Genomic DNA, 6,850 nt, shown 5'->3' on the forward strand with positions numbered 1-6,850 from the left:
GTATGACGCATGGTCAGCCATCGGCCCCCTCGCCATATTGTAGGGAGAGAGACACCTGACGCATGGACGCCGCCACAAGCAATGATATTTAAGCGAGCATGACGATCCTTGAAATGTGAACTTGGGTACATAAGAAAATTAAAATAATTCTAATGTTATCTAAATAGTTTGATACCACATGGATTACGGTTTGTTCACACTTTACATTAAAACAGTAGTGGATGTTGACGATCGCCCCAGACCCGGAAATGCAGCTGAGAGATTCAGTCGTGTTACCTCTTTTTACTGGAGCAATTTATATCCAAGCACTAGGGTCGTTTAAGTATTCATTTATATTATAATACGCCTTAGCAAGCAGTTTGACTTAAAAAATAAAAATCATTTAATTCGGACCATTATAAGTCCATATATCGTTAGTAGAGTAATACTAAAAAATAATTAAAACATTTAATTCATAAATCTCCGTTGATTCGAGGCACCTAGTACATAGGCATGTATATGAACCCAGTGTCTCAAAACAGCACATTCGGGTTTATAAGCTATAACCATCAGGATATCGTTAGTACTCGCACGAAACCCACGCATCAAATCGCTGCCGTTTGCGGGTGATTGATGAAAAGTCATCTACATGTGCATCTGCAAACATACCTGACGTGCTACAGTACCGCGAGAGCCCCAACAACATCCTGAAAGCGTTATTAAATTGCACTCGGAGAGCATTGTATGCCCGCCGCGTATATCGAACACACAGGGCACATGTATAAAAGGACTGGCAAAACGCCCTGAACAAGGTTACCTTAACCTGTGCGGTACAACGGTAGAACCTGCGGGCCAGCATATTGCAGCGGACAGCCAACGCTCTCCGTTCCCTTTCAATATCTGCAACGTCTTTAAGGTGCTCAGTTACAATATGGCCAAGGTATTTGAACCCCGTTACCCTCTTCAGTGGAACTCCTCCGAGCGTTACTGGTGACACATAAGTCGGTTTTTTCTTTGCTGCCTTAAAGACGAGCAGTTCACTTTATTTAACATTATAGAGGAGCCCGTGAGATTCCGCGTACCTCTCACAGATAGACAACAAACTCCGGAGGGCACCGACCGATGGGCTCAGTAGCACCATGTCGTCAGCGTAACTGTTGCTGTTCACACAGTGACCATCAATCGAGCAGCTGACACGTGTGCCTCCGAGTGCCTAAATCAGCTCATTTATATACAGGTTGAATAGTGCCGTTGAGGTTGCTCACTCCTCACTCCGCATTCCAACCTGTACTCTTTCGACAGTGTGTTTGACCATCTTATCTGATTGATCTGATGCTCGTACCAATGGGAGAACAGGTCCACGTAAGTTCCCGGTACATCCGTCTGCCTCAACTAGCCCACAACAAGTCGTATCTGACCAGGTCAAAAGCCTTCGAAAGATCAAGAAACACTGCATAAACAGGTATATTCCTCTCCGTGTAGTATCCTACCACATGCTTCAGCGACAGGATTGCACACTCGGTGGGTAACATTGGTCTAAAACCAAACTGAGCATCACTTAATTTAAGATCCTGCCGCTCGAGTACCATTGCAGTTATTGCCAGGGAGATCGGCCGATAGTTGTTACAATCTGATACGTCGCCTGTTTTGTTTTTAAAATCGGGACAGCGACCGTTCTCATTAACGCCCCGGGCAGATACGAATGTCTGATATAGAAGGTATATAAGAGCGCCAGCAATCTAGGCAAATGCGGAGAAGCGTATTGAAGGTGCTCAATGCTGAGGTGGTCATGACCAGGAGACTTGCCCTTATTCATATTCTTTATTATCTCAGCTATTTCCTTCGCTGTTATCCGAGGTGGTACTTGCGAGGGTAGACAAGGGTCCACCACACCAGCACCCCCAGTTAACCGTCCAAGTGATTGTATCCTGAAATAGTTCTTAAACAGGTTAGCAAACCTCACAGGCTCACACTCGCCATCAATGCTCACCGGGATACCAGCTTTCGGACTCAATTTCCTTGTGTGTTACCAGAAACCTCGGAAGTCTTTTTGCTGATGTTTTGTAGCAAAAATATTCATTTTTATCCTGCTCCTGGTGGTTTTGACAAAATTTAACCTTTTTTTTTAAAGTTTCCTCGATTCCACCATATCACTATAAACAGTCCTTTCCGAGGTTTCCCGTTCCAAACCCAGCAAAGAAATTTTTGCCTAGCCTCCTGGTGAGCACTGCGGACGTGCCTGTTCCACCCTGTCAACGGTCGAATACTCCCATGGGTTATTCCACACTTATTACTAAAGATTTTATAACAATTAATAGAGGATTCCGTTAAAACACGAATAATACTCATATATAAATTATTTATCACAGATTGATAATTCACACTAGTATACATATTATCACAGCTTAATTCTAGAGGAAAATTTCAATTTATCATTACAATATTTAAAATACATATCAATTTGATCTCTTGTGCGTTCACCACAATATAATTTTATTTACATTACCAATATTAGGCGGAATGGTCATGGGTCTAACACTTTGAAGATTACATTCGACCTCCAATGGAAAATGATCTGACCAGAAGACATCGTAATGTATTTTTACATTTAGTAGTAAAAGTCCTCCACGCGGCTATAGTAGTTAAACAATGGTCGAGCCACGAACAGGTACCGTGCGCATCACTAGTGTAAGTCATATACTTACACTAGTGATGCGCGATTTAGAGTCAATACCTAGTCTCTCAATATCCGCACATAGCCAATTCTACTCCGCGCAAAAGCTTAACATTTCATTTCCAAATAATTTGCCAGGATGAGCATTAAAATCGGTTAAACTTTCCAATATGGACCGTCGATATTTGAGGTTTTAGGGGTCGGGGAGAGGAGGGGGTTGAGGGGTATTCAAATTCGTAAACAAACCGTACATCTTCTACTTTGTTATTGGTTATTAGAGATGTGACATTCTGCATAAAAATCGATTATTTTTAGCATGAAAAATAGTTTTTTTTTTATATTTACCGATTATTTCCTCATTTCTGAACTTTAAAGTTTTAGAATAATAAGCCCCAAACACTTACACGCGCCAGAAACAGTTATTTAACAAAATATTAATATACTAACCTAACCTAACCGAACAATAGATAATAATTGGTTTTTGGACTGCTCCGGCGCTACGGGAAATGCAGCCCATCCACCCTTGCGTACCAAAGCACAGGCATTTTATTCAAGCCCAAGCTTTTCCTGCGCGCCTCCGAGCTTTTATATACACTCTAGTGGTAGGGCAGACAAGACCTCGTGGATAGTGGGGTGCTCTGATTCGGTTTTGGGTAGTTTTTGGATATTAAATAAGTAAGTAAACACTTAATTGATTGATGACACAGAATTAGATAATACAGAAAGTTACAAACAATAAAATGAATTTAATATATTTTATATATGTACATATTTAATCGCAGTTAGTAGTTCTTCGTATGCATCCAAATGATTTATCAAAATTCTTCAAAGAGTACTATCGATTCTTTCAAAATAATCGGAACCCTACACTAAGTGATTGACGTTTGACATCAATTATTTGTCAAATATATTTTGTAATGGCGTGTTATTTACCAATTTGTATGAAAAGTTAAAAAAAATGTAACTCATGAACCGTAAGTTTGCGCAACCGAAAACTTTGCAAAACTCTTTCTTTTAGTGAGTACTATCTACAATAAAAATATGGGCTTTTAAATCATAGAGCATATTGGAAAGTTTAGCCTTAAAATCTCCTAACACGTATATAGATTCAATGTTTTCATTCTCAACTATAGCTGATATTTCGCTAAGGCATTCAATCTGCAAGTGTTGTCAGTAAATAAATTTAAATCTTTAATGTACGATTAAAATTTATTTTAATATTATTTATTTTACCTGGATCAACTTCTACGGTTATTACACCTGGATCACCATCGCCATCATCTCAATTTAGTTCTGCCTCGCAGGCTTCTACAATAATAGAAAATATATATGCTGATATTGAGGAACAATAAATTAATATCTTACCTTAAAGTTACACGCTTGCCCTCATATGTGTTTCAGAGTTTAAAATATCTTCCCTGATTAGTTCAATGAGTTCATCAAAAGATTTTATTGACATTCTCAAAAAAAATCTCTCAAACGTTCTTAAATTGGGATATAGTGTTACAAATTGGCCATCTGTCAGTCGATCCCTTAATATTGGATGCACCCAGCACTACCTTTTATTTTCTGTATCAACCACAGACACGCTAGTTCCTCTTCGACTTCCATCTTGAAACTGATCGTTAACTAACCGCCAATGTTTGAATAGTCAACATTTGTGCGGTTCAAACCGCACGATCTGACAATCGCGCGGTTTTCACCATGTCTGAACGAGCACTAAGTGTTTCGCCTTAGCGATTCTACACGCTTGCCTAAAACTTTTTGAGAATATCCTAACAGGAGTTTTAAATTCTTCACTGTCATACGGTTTTTCATCGGACAACTTTAACCTTTTCTTGTGTAGCTCCGGAGTTGCCCAGACATAAAAGGTAGGTTTCTCCGAGACTAAAAAAAGTCTTTGGAGTGAACACACTTTTGAATTCATTAAAAATGTGCTGTATAAACTATTAGGGCTATTGGTTACTACACAACAATGGCATTTTAATTAGATTTTTTTTCCTAAATCTGTCTAACCGAGCATCTGTTATAGGAATTTTAAATTCAAACAATTGACCCGAGTGCTCAGATTGTAGTTTGTTGATAATAGAGGCGTTGAGAGGAACTATATTACTATAGATATTGTCAATACATTTTGCCGTGGTGGCTTACCCTAGTAGGTATAATAAATTTGTTAATTAAATTATATGACTGGATCTCCAGCTTTCTGGCCGATCGGATCATGTTCCGACCTTAAACCCGTGAATGCTGGGGTCCCACAAGGCTGTGTTCTATCCCCGACCCTGTTTCTTCTGCATATCAATGACATGTTGCAAGTTAGCAACATTCATTGCTATGCGGACGACAGCACTGGGGATACTCTTTACACTGGCCGGGCAGGTATTGCTCGAGCAGTTGTCGATGAGTACCGGAACAAACTTGTGTCTGAAGTCGAAACTCTACTACGTGGAGTCTCGGACTGGGGTAGACTAAACCTAGTCCAATTTAACCCCAAGAAGACACAAGTTTGCGCGTTTTCCGCGAAAAAAATACCCTTTGTCGCTACTCCTCTTTTCGAAAACACTCTTCTTGAAGCCACAGCCAGCATCGGAATATTTGGCGTTGACATATCGAACGACGTTCAGTTTCGCGGTCATTTGGAGGGAAAGGCTAAATTAGCCTCCAAAAAGCTTGGTGTGCTCAGCAAGGCGAGACTTCACTCCGGGCCACCACTTGCAACTCTATAAAGCGCAAATTCGGCCCCACATGGAATACTGTTCTCACCTCTGGGCGGGAGCTCCCCAGTACCAGCTCCTTCCACTTGACCGTATCCAACGAAGAGCTGTTCGAATCGTCGATGACCAATCCCTCTCCGAGCGGCTCGATCCTTTGGCGTTGCGTAGAGATGTGGGGTCACTCTGCATCTTCTACCGCATTTACCATGGAGAGTGTTCAGAGGAGTTATTCGGATTAATACCTGCAGCTGAATGTCATCATCGGACGTCGAGGCAGAATACGAAATTCCACCCGTATCTTAAATGGCCGGCAACGCACTCGCGAGCCCTCTGGCATTGAGAGTGTCCATGGGCGGCGGTATCACTTAACATCAGGCGAGCCTCCTGCCCGTTTGCCCCCTATTTTATATAAAAAAAATATATATAAAATATGATTTAAACTGATTTTATACGTAACGATCAATTTTTTCTTGAAGTTCTACAATCTGTATAGAACCTGCTCTAATATTTTTTCTACGCTATCATCATGAGCTGAGGGCTATACAAACTAACAATGATAAATTGCTCCAGCTCCACACAAGATACTACAATCAGGCGTTCCACAGAGAGGCTCACTATGTCCTGCCTTTCTTTAAATTTCTTTTACTCAGCAATATTAATGAGCCACCACATATTGCATAATCGTATTATGCCTCGATGTCCGATGATCTCATTTCTCTCAGATCTCTCATTTTTCACACTGAAGTCCATACAGCTTCCGGTCTATTATCAAAAATATAACCCCAATAATTACACAGCACTAGAACTGTCTTCAGAAAGGGTGACTTCATGTACAAGGACTAAAGTCGTAGAGGCTCGAACTAAATAGAGCGTGTTCAAAAACCTAAGAATTCCGTTAAATATAGTGATTAAGTATATTCAGTATGGTCTTGCTGGTTACGAATACTAAAAAATACTGTTTCGGAATACATCAAGAAAAAAATTATTTATAATGGTTTAGGTTTAGTTACATACTGTAAAGTGTTGCCGGTGGATTTGCAATTTATTTTCATTTTATTAAAACCAAATTTCTCTGACCAAAAGTATTCGAAACCAACCTGTACGTCTCACATAACCTGTTGTGCACACGGCAAAGCAGACAATCTTTATGACGAAATAATTTAACATATTTTTTTTTAATTTTAATGAAAATATTGCCATTTCTATAAATATATCTAAGGGTATAAGAAATACGCCACTAAAACAGTAAATTATTTATAAGCAATAATTATATTAAAAAAAGCTTACCTTCGTGATGAGCCTTCACTGACAAACCGCCGAAACCTATTTCTGTAACCTGCTTACCAGAATGTAGACATACTTGTTTCTACAAAACATTTTTAAAATTGAAGATGGCAACACATAATTTAAAAATACAGGTCTATTAAAATCAATATCTGTGAAAAGGATTAAAGGAAATGCATTGTATTCAAACGAAGATTTA

Source organism: Pieris brassicae, chromosome 7 (genome assembly GCF_905147105.1).
Source record: "Pieris brassicae chromosome 7, ilPieBrab1.1, whole genome shotgun sequence".
Taxonomy (NCBI): Eukaryota; Metazoa; Arthropoda; class Insecta; order Lepidoptera; family Pieridae; genus Pieris; species Pieris brassicae.